We start from the raw sequence: 16,117 nt of genomic DNA on the forward strand, positions 1-16,117 counted from the left end.
GTGGGCTCCTTGAGGACAGAGACATGTCCTGTTTATTTTCATGTCCCCAGTGCCTAGCATGGTGCCTGACACGGCATTGGTGCTCATTCAACCTTTACTGCATAAAAGAAAGAATGAATCTCACTACTGAAGTACATGATGTGCAAAAGGAAGAAGTGGTTTTATGTCCACTGTGCTTTTAAATTCAAGAAAAGCAGCGGTTCCAATCGGTTGGAACCTACAATATGGGTCAGCCGTACTTTAAGTGGAGAGTGCAGCTCCGTGTATGCATAGAAGGGCTTTGTAGCTTACAGCACGTATCTTCTGTGACCCTCCCCGCCGTACTGAGAAGGAGGCGAGTGGGTGGCGTGCATGTTTGTGTATTTGCGCACGTGTGCGCACCTGCTGCTCACCAGCCTTCACTATTAACAATCACGTTCTCGACGCCTTTAAAGATTGTGTAGAGATGGTTTCTGGGTTGGGTCAGCTTCGTTTCAAATGGGATGCTGTCAACGTTTTATGGTTCCATTTCTTTTTATTGCTGGTTTGAAGAAGAATGGTAGTTTGAGATGATTGAGAAGAAAGCCGCAGTTATTCCCAAAGTCCAAAACATGGATGACTCTGGGGGCCTATGACCCACTCACTCATGTGAACAAATATTCCCAGCCCTCAGCCCACATTGCACAATTGCAGGGTTTTGTATGAAGGTTTGCAGGGAACATGCCAGAGTCTATTTCTAAACAGTCTGATGATTTATTTGATGCCTTTGGATATTTAAGTAGTCTGCAGTCTACACCAAGTGTCTGTAACGTTTATTTTTTCCTTGCCTTAATGTGTGGGACCTCTCACAATGCCTGTACACCCCAGGCACTCAATAAATATGATTTATGGAAGACATAAATAAATCCAAACCAAGATTATGTCTGCGTTCATTAATGTGTAACAGTGGTTCTCCCCTCCAAACTTGAAAAAAAGAAAGATCCTCACCAAATTATAGGAGAAAAGGGAACGAGAAGTAAGTGACATGTGGGTCGGAGTAGAAAGTCATGAAGCTCCCTGGAGTAAAATATGAAATGCTCAATTATGTTGTCAGTTTTGGTATATTCATGCTGTGTGACCTTGGGCTACTTACTTGACGTTTCTGGGGTGTCCCTTCTTCATTACATACTGAGCCGGATCTGGTAAATGATGTCGTTGCACTGTTGAGCTGCAGAGAAAGGGAAGAAAATAGGACCCCTGGTGCCTCTACCCTGTCCACACCTCCGCGTGCCTGAAAGCTGGGTTCTGGACTGTCTGGTCTATGGAAAGTGTCTCTTTCTAAACATGCCTGGGGCAGGAGTCTTGGTCAGTTGTGGATCTTCCCTAGGAGATCCAGTATCTCCTGGCTGCTTCTGTATCTGCCTCTTGCCCTCTCTGAGCTAAAAGGAAAATACAACTCAAGAGCAGGAAGAATATCACCGAGCAGAAGTGGCACTAGCAAAGAAAGGCCTGTCCTTGTTAGTGGGGTCTTCCCACCCTGATCATCCCCCTGTCTCTGCTGTGAATTGCTGGGTGCTGGATTTGCCCATTGTGGAAACTCATTCTCAGCCTCTCTCCCTACCTTGGCCACATCATTCCTGCCCATCCTCCTGGGGGGTCCCTGCCTGCTTCCCCCTCCATGGAGAGACCTTCCATGGCCGACCCCAGACATCTCTGAAAAGTCTGGCCAGACTGGGATGTCACCCTTCCCAGGACCCCACTGTTTCCTTGGGCCACATCAGGAGAGGGTCCTTCCTGCCTTCCCTGGTCCGTCTGAAGCCCAACTGAGTTGAATACAAATATAAATTACAAACGCACATTTCAGCTTGATTTAGCTCTTCAGCTTGATTTAGCTTTTCTCCTTAGAATAAGCCAGTTTAATGAGCTTTTGAAGGCTGTCTGGCCATGGCACCAGGAAGTGAGCACTGATGAGTCGGACAGGAAGTACATAAAGGAATGATTTGGGGCAACATCGTTTTTTAAAACCACCCCCTTCCCCAATGGCCCCCAAGATTTCTTTTCCTGCGGTTCTGTATGTTTGCTTTTGGCTTTTCATCAAAGTGTAACTAAAGTGCGTAAAATGTACTCATCTTAAGTGTACTGCTTAACCACGGCCAGTTACATGGGCGTAGGACCTGTTCCCTTGCACGGGGCCCCAGGCCTAGAAGGGCCAATGCTCTGCTGTCTTGAAATTCTTAATATATATATTTTTTTTTTCCAAGAGACTCCTCATTTTCATTTTGCTCTGGGTCTTGCAAATTATGTCAGTGAGACCAATGAATTCATTGATCTATATATGTCTACTGCCCTGTAACCACCTCCTTGATGAAGCTATAGGACGTTTCCCACCCCAGAAATACCCTCCCGCCCCTTCCCAGTCGGCACCCCCTAGTAGTGACTTCCGGCCCGATCTCATCACTGTCCAAGCGCTCCAAGACGGAACGATAGAGTGTGTATCCCTTTGCTTCTCCTTCCTTTTGTGCTTCAGTGTCTGGATTCTTCTGCCACACGGTTGCATGGCCCCACAGCTCTTTCTCTGCTATTGCTCTGAAGTAGTCTATTGCACCACTCCCCCCAGTCTGTGTAGCTGTTCTCCTCTTGATGGGCACTTGTTTTGTTTCCCCATCTTGATTTATGAATAAAGCTGCCATCAACATCCCAAGCATGTCTTTTGGTGGACATATGTACTGATTTCTCTTGGGTGAGACCTAGCTAGTTAGTAGCAGAACTAGTACTTTAGATATCCAAGCTCATAACTGCCCCCATAGCCCATTCAATAACCAATATTCTTGGACCACCTATGATGCCCTGGCTGATCCATTGATGAATGTAACAGACAAACATGAATCTCAACTTCTCCTTAAAATGGCACTCGCAACCAGGCTAGAGATATGGTGGAGGAGGAGTTAGGCCAAAGAACAAGTAGAGCTAATCTTAACTCGGCCTTTTGGCTAAGATCAAGTGTAGTATCTGTTCTTATCAGTTTAATCTTAACTAACCTTAACTAACTAACTAGAATTAATCGTAACTGCCCTAATTACAATGACTTGGTTCCCATCAAGTGAAATGCTCCAGTGCTGCATGAACTGCAAAACCTTGTAGGGAAATAACAGAAAAGTGAGCGTCACGATGTTTTTAAAATAACCCACGAAGACGGCAAGAGTCCAGTGGAAGCAGGTGGTGTTGCTGGGGGGCGGACACCCTGCTGGCATTTCCACAAGTGTTTTCTCGTTCAGTGCTCACAACATCCCTGCCGGGCACATAGGCTATTGTCCCATGTTACAGATGGAGATACTAAGTCTGCAGCCTCTGGAAAGAAAATCGAATTTCAGAGCTAGTGACGGAGAACGGAACGGGAAGGAGGGGAGATTGTCCAGTACTTCTCTCCGCCCATCTAGAGCTACTGGAAACTCTCAAGCCCCAGGTGCAGTCAGCTAGCTTTCACATTTTAACTGAAGCCACTTTATCCAACAGCACCCAGTTTCCTTGCTGGAAGTCAGCCTCCCCAGATGGGTCGGCCTGTGGGAGTAGCAGCTGCATATGCCCCGAGGTCGGCTTTTTCAGGCAAAAGATTCCGATACATCTTTCATCTTCCATGTGGGATTAGGCCTGCATTAGGTCTTTATTTGTTAAGGGGCTTAATCTCATTATGGATCAATTTGTCAAACAACGAATACATGGGAAACAGCGGTTCTCCGTTCCTCAAATGACCCAACTTTATTTCTTGAAATATCTGAAGCAATTTCCCATGTGAGCCCAGAGATTAGTTTTTGTTCTTGTTTTACAACTTGACATGGGTTTTTACCCTTGTCCGTCACTCTCGGGGTGGGCCTCCAGATCCAGGGTTTATGATGTTTTACACGATAAGAAAGGTGGCTTGGTCTAGGGGAAGGGAACTTTGGAGTCAGGCAGACCTGGATGGGATTAACTCTTAACCAGCTGTTTACTCACTCTGTGACCAGTAGCAAGTTCATTTTCTCTCCAAGCCCCACGCTCCTTATTTATACACCTAGGAGGGTGTCGCCGGCTTGGAGGAGCTGGGGCCAGTATCCACATTCCTGCCCCCCTCCAATGGGCCAGCACTGGGCCTGGCTCCCCCTAGGTGCTCAGTGCCTGGGGGCAATTCTGTCTGACTATTTCTCCCTTTCATTATTCACAGAGCATCCTCATCCCAGCTTGCTTTGGCTTTGGTCTCAGTCTTTTCCCACTGGTGCTTCTTCCCACCATGTCCTGTCTCTTAGCTTCCTCCAAGCTTAGCTGACCCAAGGCACCATCTTGCCCATGACCAGGGTTTTCCTCGGCAGCCGTCGCCTTTTCTCTAGCTGTGCTCAAAGCTGGACTCCCGTTTATGAAGGCCCAGAGCTTCATAACATTTTTGGATTGCTTACAAAACTATGAATACAAAATAGCTAGGGCCTTCCTTGGCAACTTGGGAGGAGTCAGTGTAAGTGGGAGGCTTTGGAACTTTAGTTTCCCCAGCAAACCCACCTCTTACAGTACTTGATTCTCAAAAAGTAAATGTGCGATAGAATCAAATTATGCTTGGAATGATCCGGTCACAAAGGGGGTTGAACCATAAAATTGGATTGCCATGCTGCTTTTATAGATGATCTTTGCCCCCTTTGAATACAACACCAGAGCAATAGTCTTTATAACCTGTACTGTGGCCTGCACTGAGTCAATCAATGACAAAATAGATTTACTAATTTGATTAGTAAAAAATAATGCAAGTGTATTTTAATTGAGATATCTTTGATTATCAGTAAAATTAAACTTTGGTTGATTGATTTGTTGCCCAGATGCTAATCTGTAATCTTTTTTAGTTTTCCATGGTGACTTAGTGTTTGTTTTTATTTGTGGTTTTGCTCTTCCTATAGTGTGGGTATTAACCCTATAACCAACATTTCCATGTGGGAAGAAATTAGGAAAATGATCAAGTTGGAAGAGGAAAATGTTGAGTTTGTTTCAATTTGTATTTAAACAGAAAACCTGCTGTTTTTAGTTAGATTGAATATGAGGTCAATAAAAATAGGACAATTTTCTAAAGTTGCTTTTATTTTCATTTTACTGGAGATTGCACGAATGTCTTGTGTTCATGTCCTAGCGTAGTGATGCACTGTTGCTGGGGGTTTGAGTTTGGGGAGAGGTACCACCACCGATATGAGCCATTTCCATCCTATCTGGGGGCAATAAATTTCTTCCATTTCGTTGCTTACTGTATAATTTTTGAATTTTTAAGGTCCTAACTGGAGATTTTTGGAAAGCAATTTTTTAATGCAATAATTTAGCTCTTGCACTTTTCTTTATGAATCCCACAATGGACCCAGAAGAAATGGTGCTATGATCACCAGATAGCTATGGAAATTGCATTGTATTTTCTTACCATATACAGTTTTTCGGAAGCAACGGATCAGATGCAAACCCTACTTCTCTGAAGTCCAGTTTGGTGAACCTGGAGTCAGATTATTAAGACTGGTTCTCGGTCAGTCACTTGCAGCCCCCGACTTGACTTAGGAGGACCTGGGTTTGGAAAATCAGTCAACCCTGAGACCACCAGGTTTTCCAACAGAGAGGGGGAAATAAGGTTTCCTTTAACCTAATGTGCCCTGGTGGCTTTTTTTTTTGTTGGTCCGGGTCTCCAGGAAGAACAAGAACCAGAATGTGGGAAGTGAAACATGAGTTAAAACAAAACAAAACAAAACAAAACAAAACAAAACACCATCAGAGCAAGAAGGGGGCAGGTTGGGGAGAAAAGGGAGAGACCAGGCTTGCAAAACAGCCCCTTTGTGTCTCAGAGCTGTGGTTATTGAGAAGAGTTAGAGGCAGATAGATCCCACGAAGGAGCCTGAAGCTGCATGCAGGTGTGTCCTTAGTGCTAAATATATAGGAAACATCGAACCGGTAGTTAAATGTCTTGGCAGAAAACTAGCCAAAGCTCATGGAGACAGCTTCCCGGCATTCAATCAGATACAGGGTGGCTGGAGCAATTGAGAGAGAAGCGATTCTTCAAAGTTCCATTTTAATTACACACTGGTTGGAGAATATTACTTCCAGAACCCCCCATGCGCATACCTGGGTTCACTTCCAAAACCTAATGGAGTTATATTGGCCAAAGGAAAGGCTTCCAAATCACAGTGACAACTCCCTCCCCCCCCCCCCCTCGATGCGCTTTGTCTTCATACAAGTGCCGGCTCAGCTCAAGGGATTTTAGACTCTGCTGAGAATTAGCTCCCTCTTGCCCTCCTATTTCATTAAGAAATTGGCAAGAGATCAAAAAAAAAAAAAAAAAAAAAAAGAATGTGTTCTCATGCAGGGCCCCACGCCCACGATTATCAAGGCCCCCCCAAGAGCCCACAAGGATTTGAAATTCTCCTCTGTCCCCGTTTTTCTCACTAACACAACCACATGGTCCTGAAAAGTGGAGTTGCCCTAAATGTCTCCAACTGATATCCTGGTCTTGGAGGCTGCCCTCAAAACGAAACCTGAGTTTTTCATCATGGAGCCTCCGATTCACAACCGCTGGAGTTTGTACAGAATGAAGATGCTCTTGGCCAGGCAGTGCCCTCTGAAAATCAGTGAGGAAAAAATGAGAGACTCTGAGGGAGGCAGTATGCATTAGGCACCTATTGTATGCCAGGTGGTAATCACCTCTTTTTTTTCTTTTTTTTTTAAGGTTTTATTTATTCATTTGAGACCCAGAGATACAGAGAGAGAGAGAGAGAGAGAGAGCGAGCATGAGCAGGGAGAGAGGCAGAGGGAGAAGGAGAAGCAGGCTCCCTGCTGAGCCAGGAGCCCGATGTGGGGCTCGATGTGGGGCTCGATGTGGGGCTTGATGTGGGGCTCGATCCCAGGACACTGGGATCATGACCTGAACCAAAGGCAGATGCCTAACCATCTGAGCCACCCAGGCGCCCCTGATAATCACCTCTTGAAGCACTTACTTAATGCATGCTTGTAGGGATGAAAGAGTAAGGGCACTTTGCAACTTTTGTTATTTGACTTAATTCTTACAACTCAGAGTGTGGGCATTCTTACCCCCATGACACAGAGAAGGAAACGGAGCCTCGGGGAGTTTGGTGGGTCTGCTCAGATTCTCATAACTTCAGCAAACAGTAAAGCTAAGCTTTGCACCAAAGTCTGATTGGTACCTCACAGGATTTTATGGCGATCAGACCATGAATGGAGAGAGCAATGCTTTGCAAACACTGTTTTCATAGGAGTTAATGTTCTTGCAAGTGCTCAGGTTTTTATGACTGAGCTTTAGATCCCCTCCCCACCCAAAGTATGGGATTCTAAGTGTGTCCCCACGTGGACTTGGAAAAATTAAAGGAGATGAATCAGTCAAGACTTGTGGCACAGTCCCTGAGACCACATAAGCCTCCAGTGAGCCCCTTCATTACCCTAAAGAGAAATGGATAGCATTTGGATCAAAAGAGGGAGAACTCTTAATCTTAGCAAAAAGAAAACACTACTTCCTCCATAGTTACTTCTGGGCCACCCTGGGTGGGGCTGACTCACCTATAGCAAGTCTTTCCAAAAGCTAGCTCTGCGACCTTGTCAAATCAATGCCTTGCGGCTTTATCTCTTGTCAAATAATAACCCACAGCTTTATCTGTACTCGGGCACAGCTGTCCCCGACCCATCTGCCTGCAAGAGAGCCCATCACTGAGAAAATAGATACGTGAGTAAAAGTGCTTTAAGAATATAAAACACATTCTCACCACTAAAATGTCATAAGAAAATAAATGTCAGGTGAGAGACAAGCATGGCGGCCAGTTTGTACCTTCCTCCTCAGGTACCACCAAAATGGTCTCCCACTTCTCCCAGCGCTCCACCCCAAGCCCTTCTTCAGACAATGGGCTTTTAAAACCTTTTAAAATGTAAAACTCCACTCATCCTCCCCTGAACACCCACAGAAGCTTCCCCTGCCCTTCACATCATTTCTGTCTTCTTCTGGAGCAGGTCAGCACGCAGACTACATAGCCTGAACGCCTGGGTTCAAACCCACAGCAGCCGCGTTCAATGAGAATTGCCTTTGGCAAGTTTATCCCTCTGGAATCCCTTATCTGCTCCTCTATTTTCAAAATCTCCTCATTTCCTGTCCAGAGGCTCCCAAGCGCGACCTTGCTTCCCCGGATGCCTCAGAAGTTAATGATGGCATCTGCGAAACATCTGAGTGCCCTAGTTCAGAGGGCAGCAAACCAGGCCAAATCCAGCCTCCGCCTGTTTTTGTAAATAAAGTGTTATTGAAACACAGCTACTCACCTTCATTTACATATTCTCTGTGGCTGCTTTCCCAGCAAAACTGCACAAGTGTGCAGTTGCAACAGGGACCATATGATGCACAAAGCCTAAAATACTTACTATCTAGATGGCCCTTTGCAGAAAAAGCTGGCCCACCCCTGTCCTAGTTCAGTGTCTCTAAAACCAATTTAGGGTGTGGAAAATCTAACGTCATGATGATTTCTGTTGAAACATATAAAATGTCACTATATTCAACAGAAATTCATTAAATATAGATGTTGTGCTAAATTAGGTGTCATTTATAGTGCAGATTTTTTAAAAGCTGCAATTTGAGATGGAAAATCTTTAAAATGGGCGGGGTGGGGGGAAAACCCCTCTTCATCCAATTTGTTGGATAGTGGATTGGGCAAAACATCTTAATTTTGTTGAACAAGTAATAAGCCAGGTACTGTGATAAGTAATTCTACAGGTATTAATGTATTTAACCCTCAATACAGCTCTACGAGGTTGAAAATAATCTTACTTCTACAGAAGGTCGTAAATTCTGAGAACAAAGGGGAATGTACATAGTGTCACCAAGGAAATCTTTAGTCTAAAAATAACCAATGAAGTATCTATGTCTTCAGACCGTATGGACAAAGTTGTCTTTTGTGGATGAGAAATTGAGGTTGAAGTTGATCAAATGGCTGCCAGTGTAGCATAGGAGGTCAGGTGGTAGATCCTGGGGTCAGACTGGCTGAGTCAAGTTCTTACAGGCTTAACCTTTTTTTTTTTTTTTTTTTTTTTAAGATTTTATTTATTTATTCATGAGAGACAGGGAGAGAGAGAGAGAGAGAGAGAGGCAGAGGCAGAGGGAGAAGCAGGCTCCCTGCTGAGCAGGGAGCCTGATGCGGGACTCGATCCCAGGACCCTGGGATCATGACCTGAGCCGAAAGCAGATGCTTAACCATCTGAGCCACCCAGGCGCCCTTGCAGGCTTAACCTTAAGGCTCTGTTGTCTCTCCTCGTTCAGGCTCACAGAGTATTGACATCTGTAGGACCAGACTGTGAGGATCCAGAAGGTTGGAGTCTGTTCTGCCTGGGCTCATCATTTCACCTATCTTGGGCTTCGGTTCCCTTCCCAACCGCATCGGTTCTGTTCTTTCCGGTTTAAGCTCATTCTCTTTGATGGATAAGACAAAAGCAAGTGAAGGGTTGAGTGTTTCCTGCCTTCTCGCTGTCACTTTTAACTCGACACGTCAGCCTCTGGCAGTGTACTTAAATCTTGCTTTGTTCTGATTCTTGCCAGACCTCAAAAGGTCTCTGTGTGTGCATCTGCATGTACCTTAACAGAGCCAGGCCTCTGGAGACAGCCTGGCTACATCCAAACCCTGGTTCCCACTTACTCACTGTGGGGCCCGGGCCACATACTTCTTCTGTCTGCACCTCATTTGCTTCCTACATGAAGACGGGATTGTGACAGCACCTGAGTCATGTGGCTGTGGTAAGCGTTGAATGGGATAGTGTCAGAGAGCAGTGATTTTTAGCAAAGTGCCTGCCATTTTGGAAGCATGTGGTAATGCCAATCCCATTGGTGGTTGTACCCCACCCCTGAGAGAGAGATATGGCCCCCTGAAGCTGTGAACGTGGCCTTCTGTGGAGAAAGGGTCTTTGCAGATGTAATTAAATTAAGGATCTCAAGGAGAGATTATCCTGAATTAGGGTAACCCTGTGAGAGGGCACTACTATGCCCCTATTTGACAGATGAGGAAACTGAGGCATACAGGTTTAAAGTAGTTTGTCCAAAGTTACGTAAATGCATAATTCCCAAATTCATGATTTAAACAAATCTTTACTGAGAACGTATTTGGCCGTAAGCACAGAAGACAAGCATCAAAGACAGTACCATCTCTTGGCTCTCAACATCTCTTCTTAGTTTGTAGCACTTAGGTTCTAATTGGGGAGACATAAATTTGGGGAAATTCTAAGCATTCCATAGGCAGGTAGTAATCATTCAGTAAATATGTCTATGCACGGCTCTCTGACCTTACTGTGGAAAATAAAAGGGAGAGATTTATAGTTATGAGTTCATGGTCACTTTCTCCCAAGGCCATGTTGCTGCCACTTACCCAAAAGTTCCTTCTCCTGGGCCCACAGTTCCCCAGTTAACTTCCTTAAGCATCTGGGAAACCCATTGTCAGCATGGGTGCTGGCGCTGCTCTCAGAAGCCCTGGAGAGGGGGGGTAAATCTCTGAGAAGCGGCGTGGGCATCGGGGAAGTCTCCCAGAGCCCTCACCTCACCCCGGTGCCAGTTGTCCAGGGCACAGCATGGCCCCTCTCTTGATGCCCCTGCCCACGCGGGGCAGGTGGATGTCCAAGGTTAGGCTGCTTCGTTTTCTCCCTCCTTTCATCTTTATGCACATTTCTCCTTGGGTCTTGCAATCTCAAGTTTATTCCTTTCCTTTCCTTTTATTAATTGTTTAAAAGTATTTTTTAATTGTGTATGTGATGCTTTTTTTTGTGTAGAAACATCACAGAGATATATATATTTCAGAGCATAATTCCAGCCTCCTTTCTTCTAATCCAAACCCCTGACATAACCCTGGCCTCCTGGTCTCCCCAAAGCCTTTAATGTGGGACCCACTCACTCCTTCAGACTGCACCCCTGGGACCGGCTGACTTATGAATCAAGCACCCCCTCTGTAAGTCCTTATCGGGGCCCACCGGGTCCTGCAAGCTGGCGGTGAGACCACATTCCTCCCTCCCTCCCTCTGTGGGCCTCTAACCTCCAGGTGTGCACACTCTCAGCCATGACCTCACACCTGTCTGGATCAATCCCCTTACAATGCCCATAAGCTTGGTTCCCCTGTTTTGACCTTAGCCCCATCTAATTGCATATTTGTTTGTGTGATTCCTTGCCTGTGTCCTCCAGAAAACAGGAAGCCTCTTTCTGTTCACCATGTTATTCCCAGCGCTCAACACAATGTCTAGCTCATAGTAGATATTTAATATATTTTTGCTTGCTTTCTTTTGCAAAGAATTCCTGAACACTCTCTATTGCCGTTCTCTGCAGCAAACCTATTGTTCAAGCATCATCCAGAAAAATAAATCATTGTCCTTGACCTAAGCTACAGAGTCAAGCATCCACTTTTCACCTGGGCCCCTGGGGACCACCTAACTGGCCACTTGTGCCAGTAGCCTTCTCAGGAACACTCACTAACACCTTTACTCATTTAAATAAAGGATCCCCGTCCCTAACATGACATTGATCCCACAGCGGGAGACCCCGGGTCTCCTCTGGTTGATGTTTTAAGCAGACCAGGTGTTTTAGCTACCAGGCCCTCCTGGACCTGGCTTCTGCCTCCCCTCACACATCACTTTGTGCCTCTCTTCCCAGAAACCTTGACACTGAGCTTCCTTCTGTCTGCCACATAAGCCATGCTTGGTTGGACACACGCATGCCCTTGCACTAAGCCATGGGTGGCCCCCTGGCTAGACCTTAGAATCACCTGGCAGCTGAGTATTTTAAATATCTTCTCAATATTCAAGGCTCAGCTTAAATTGCATTCTCTGCAGGGAGCCTGATTCCACTCATCCTGATGAAACATGGCCCACCACACGCTCAACCACACTACATCCCATCCTCTAGCTGAAACAATGTGACTTCTGTAATTCTTTGCATGGTCATTGCTTTTCTTGCTCATTGGAATTTAAACTCCATTTGGGAATTATCCTGCTTTTTTACTGGTATACCTGGTGTGCCCCAAATGGCCTTAGCATGCCATAGTTGCTCAATAATTATTGATTGGAGCAAAGAATCTGTGAAGATATAAATTAATGGATAAATAGATCGATTAATATTTTAAGAATAGTAAGGGATACGACATGAATCTCTCCTGTTTGTTGTAAAATCCATCCTTGTTGCCCGAGACCCCTTAAACTTCTTTCTGTTACAACCATAATTTTCTATTTATATGTAGATATGAGAATTTTCACAAGCAGTTGCACTTGGGGAAGGGGGCTGAAGGTTAGTGTTAATTTAAGCTAATATCCAATTTTTCAACCTTCCACTTTATAACGAAGCACTGTATGTACATTTTACAAAGAGTCTGAGGCATTGATCCATAGAACTTCTAAAGTTTATTTCAATTAGAAAGACTTTCAGATAAAGATCAAATTAATTAAGTTCTCCCCCCACCCCTTAAAGTCCATCTTAATTAACCATTGTTTCTTTCCAGATGGCTTAGTCATTGGCTGGGTTTCAACCTGGACATGGGGGATTAGAGGGGGACCCCCTACAAGGTGGGCGTTGACAAATGGCATGGCCCCAGGTTCTCTGCCTGGGTTTTCAGAGTGTGCAGGGCATTTAGGGAAAATGAGCTTGCCATAACAAGGATGACTCCATGGGAGTGAAAGTCTGTAGCTCATCACGTAAGTGGATTTTCCAGTTTTCCTAGCTAAAACAAATAGTTGCACAAGAAGTGCTATTTCATTTTTGCCCTTTAAATTTTGCATGTGTGAGTCTGACTGAGGTTGGCAGCTCTGATTGGAGGCCATGTGTGTGAATTGCTAGCCTGGCCGTGGAGGCTTGGGCAAGCAGGTTGGTGATGGGGATGCATCTGTAGCTTTTCTCTTCCAAATCATAGCCTTGGATGCAGCAAAATAGGGGATTCTTCCAGCAGAGGCCATGTGTTCTTCTGCCCTAAAATGCCCTTTTCTCTGGGTCTCTTCTCATCTTAAGAGTATTTTATGGAACAGTATGTGATACTCAGGAACCAGGTACAGACACTGTTAAGTGATACAATGTGTCGCACAGATGATTTTAAAAGGAGTTCTGAAATGGATGTATCCAACAAAAATATAATGTTTAATTTATTCCTTCCAAGAATAAGTGATGTTGTGGCAGGGGCTCTGGATAGTTAAGTCATCCCATGACTTAGTCGACACCCCCGCAATTGAGTCTCAAAGCCTCCTTTCTGGCGGGTGCAGGTCAGGCTTAGTACTCCATCCTGCCTGGTTCTAGGTGGGTTTGTACCTTTGCATCCCTGGGGAATCAAAAGGATGGGAATGATGGACTCTAGAAATTGCTCACGTACTAGGAAGAGGGGTTACATTCCTCTCTTCCAGGAAGCCCTTCCTGATTAGCATGATTCTGCCCAGTATCCAATTTGCTCTGTGCTGTTTATGTTCCACACAATGATGCTCTCCAACAGAGCTTTACTGTGTCTGTACTGATGTCTCAAACAGACCTGTACTGTGTCTGTACTGATGTCTCCCATACAGCACGTACTGTGCCCTACCATACGTGCAACTGGGAACAGGTGCATTCAGGTGGGTCATCCCTCGAGTAACATCATCTTTTTCGATGGCCTGAGGGCCCCAAAGACAGGGACTACAACTGTCCTGTTGACTTCTGTAGCCCCAGTGTCTACAACAGTGTGATTTCTGTCACATTATAAGTGCTCAAGTCATATCTGGAGAAAAAATGAATGAACGAACGAACAAACGAATGAACGAACGAACAAATAAAGTATAAGGCATACTCTGCTGAGGAGAACTACGTGACACTATCATGATGGTATGTTGTCACAGGATGTGTTCATGTTACAGGAGGGTAATAGTGAGTGAGTGACTTCTTCACAGATTGTAAATTCTGTCTAATGGAGTCTGCGAACTAGAAAGTACAGTCTGCCAGGATCTTTCCTACAAAGAGAAGTGCAGACAGTGTCATGTGTCCAGTGAGCTATGAGTCAGTCATTTGGAGCTCAGAGCTATCTCAGCAATCCACGTATGAGGAATATGGGTTGACAGTGGACGAGAAAAGTGGTAGACAGTGTCTACCTCTACTCCTAGGCTATTCCTTTGGTGGGGTCAGGAATAATGTTGGTTTTGCTCACCGGTGTATCCCTTGAACCTGGAATAAATAATAATTTGTGGAAGGGAGGGAGGAAGAAAGTAAAGAAGGTAGGAGGAAAAGAGAAAAGAAAGGGAGGGAGAGAGGGGGGATGAGGGGAAGAAGGAATCCAGGATCCCAGAACCCCAGTGAAGGGCTAGGTGACTCCTGGCCCCACCTCTTTCTTGCTGTGATATAATACATTTTCATTTCTCAGGGTCCTGGTTTCCCCTTGTGCTAACTAAGGGTAATTCACCTTCCCTAGAGGGTGAGTATGGGAACTTATGAGGTGGCTTATTTCAAGTGGCTCTTTGTCGGTGTTCAACAAACATTGTCTTCTCTGACCTCACCTCCTAATTTTTATTTTTTTACTCTTGCTTTGTTTTTTATTTTTTAGAGTTGGGGGGAAGGGCCAAGGGAGAGGAAGAGAGAGAATCTTAGGTAGGCTCCTCGCCCAGCACAGAGCCCGACGTGGGGCTCGATCTCACAACCCTGAGACCTGAGCCAAAATCAGGAGTCGGATGCTTAACCAACTGAGCCACCCAGGCACCCCCTCATTTCCTAACTTTTAGACTAAAGGGAAGTTACTGGCAACCAGCCCAGAGAGGAAGAATGAAGCGAGAGATCCTTGTGTGTGTTGGGTGCTTTTTTTCTCTGCCCCTACCTCCAGGGGTCCTCTATAATGCACACTGAATATTCTGCAGGACCCTCGAGCCCTCCTTTTTCACTCATCCTCTTACAACATTTCTGTGTCCCCTGAATGAAATTCTTGGCCAGCTGTAAGAGATGAAAGGTGGCCTGACACTCAGCTGGAAGTGACTGATGGCAGCTTCTACTGGTCCTTGGGTCACTGGCATTTTGAGAGATGATGCTTTAGCAACTCAAAGGAACTATCATTTATCCCATTTAGTAGGAGAAGAAACTGAGGCTTGGAGAAATAAAATGTATGTCATGAGTGATGTAATTTTTAGCAGGGTATATGTGTGTCAGGGAGGAGGCAGTCTGGATCGGCAGGAAGGCTTGACCAGTGTCGTGCAGACCATGCTGTGTGGGCAGCTAGCTTCTCTATTTATGAGTGAACGTGGCTCTGTGGAGAGATGCTTCTAGAACATTGCACAGGCTCAGAGTTCTCTGGAAACGAGTGTGGTGAGCTTGTCAGTTCAATCTTCACTGTTTTGGTCATTTGCTAAGTAAGGTCACCAGCAACTTCAAAGCTGACTCCCATCATCAAATTGGGAGTGGAAAAAGCTCAAGATGGGGTGAGTCATGTTCTGACATGTGCCCACACCCGGAGGCTGAGTTGGACTCTGTTTTCACCAAAATAAAGCCCATGTTTTGCATATTAAGGTAGTGCATGTCGATGAAAATGACAAGTGATTCTCATTTGTGAGCACGAGCCAGTCCACCTTGCAAAGACTGACACCTCACACAAGATTTTCAGAACAGCGGATGCCATTCCCAGGGCTGCCAAAAGTCCTGCAGGACATCAGGGACCCTCTCAGGAGCTAGTAGTTGGGGAACACTGGAAAGTTTTGCCAACAGCCTCTGTCTTGGTCATTTAAAGTTCCCCTAATTAATGAGGAGGGATGTGGTGGGGAGGAAAGGATGTGGGCCTTGGAAGACAATAGTTCTGAATTTGAATTCTGCCTTACGAGTCTGTAGTCTCTCTGAACCCTCAGTTTCTTCACTTATATGAGTAAAAACCACCCAGCCTAGGGTTGTTATAGCAACATGGTTAAAACATAGTTTCTAGAGTCAGACAGAACAGCTTCTTTTGAAACCCAGACTCACCACTCAAAATTGTGAACTGAGAAAGCTACTTAACAAGGCCCAGACTCAGTTTCTCCATCTTTAAAATGGGTGGATTCAATCATAACACACTTTTACGTGTTTAATAAGTATGTGGCACCTATCAGTAGTTCAATGATGCTTCCATTATAAGAATATAAACCTATCATCATTAATTTTTATGGTTAAAATGTTTAGGGGCACCTGGGTGGCTCA

At 45.2% G+C, this 16,117-nt stretch overlaps 1 protein-coding gene and 1 pseudogene across 2 annotated transcripts in view; both read left to right on the forward strand.

The window, feature by feature from the left end:
• MAF (MAF bZIP transcription factor) overlaps positions 1-16,117 on the forward strand; it is a 336,721-nt gene that overhangs the window by 229,680 nt on the left and 90,924 nt on the right. The gene's annotated exons all lie outside the window — the stretch shown is intronic.
• LOC118531117 (U2 spliceosomal RNA) lies at positions 2,929-3,039 on the forward strand (annotated as a pseudogene).

This window comes from Halichoerus grypus, chromosome 15 (genome assembly GCF_964656455.1).
Source record: "Halichoerus grypus chromosome 15, mHalGry1.hap1.1, whole genome shotgun sequence".
Classification (NCBI taxonomy): Eukaryota; Metazoa; Chordata; class Mammalia; order Carnivora; family Phocidae; genus Halichoerus; species Halichoerus grypus.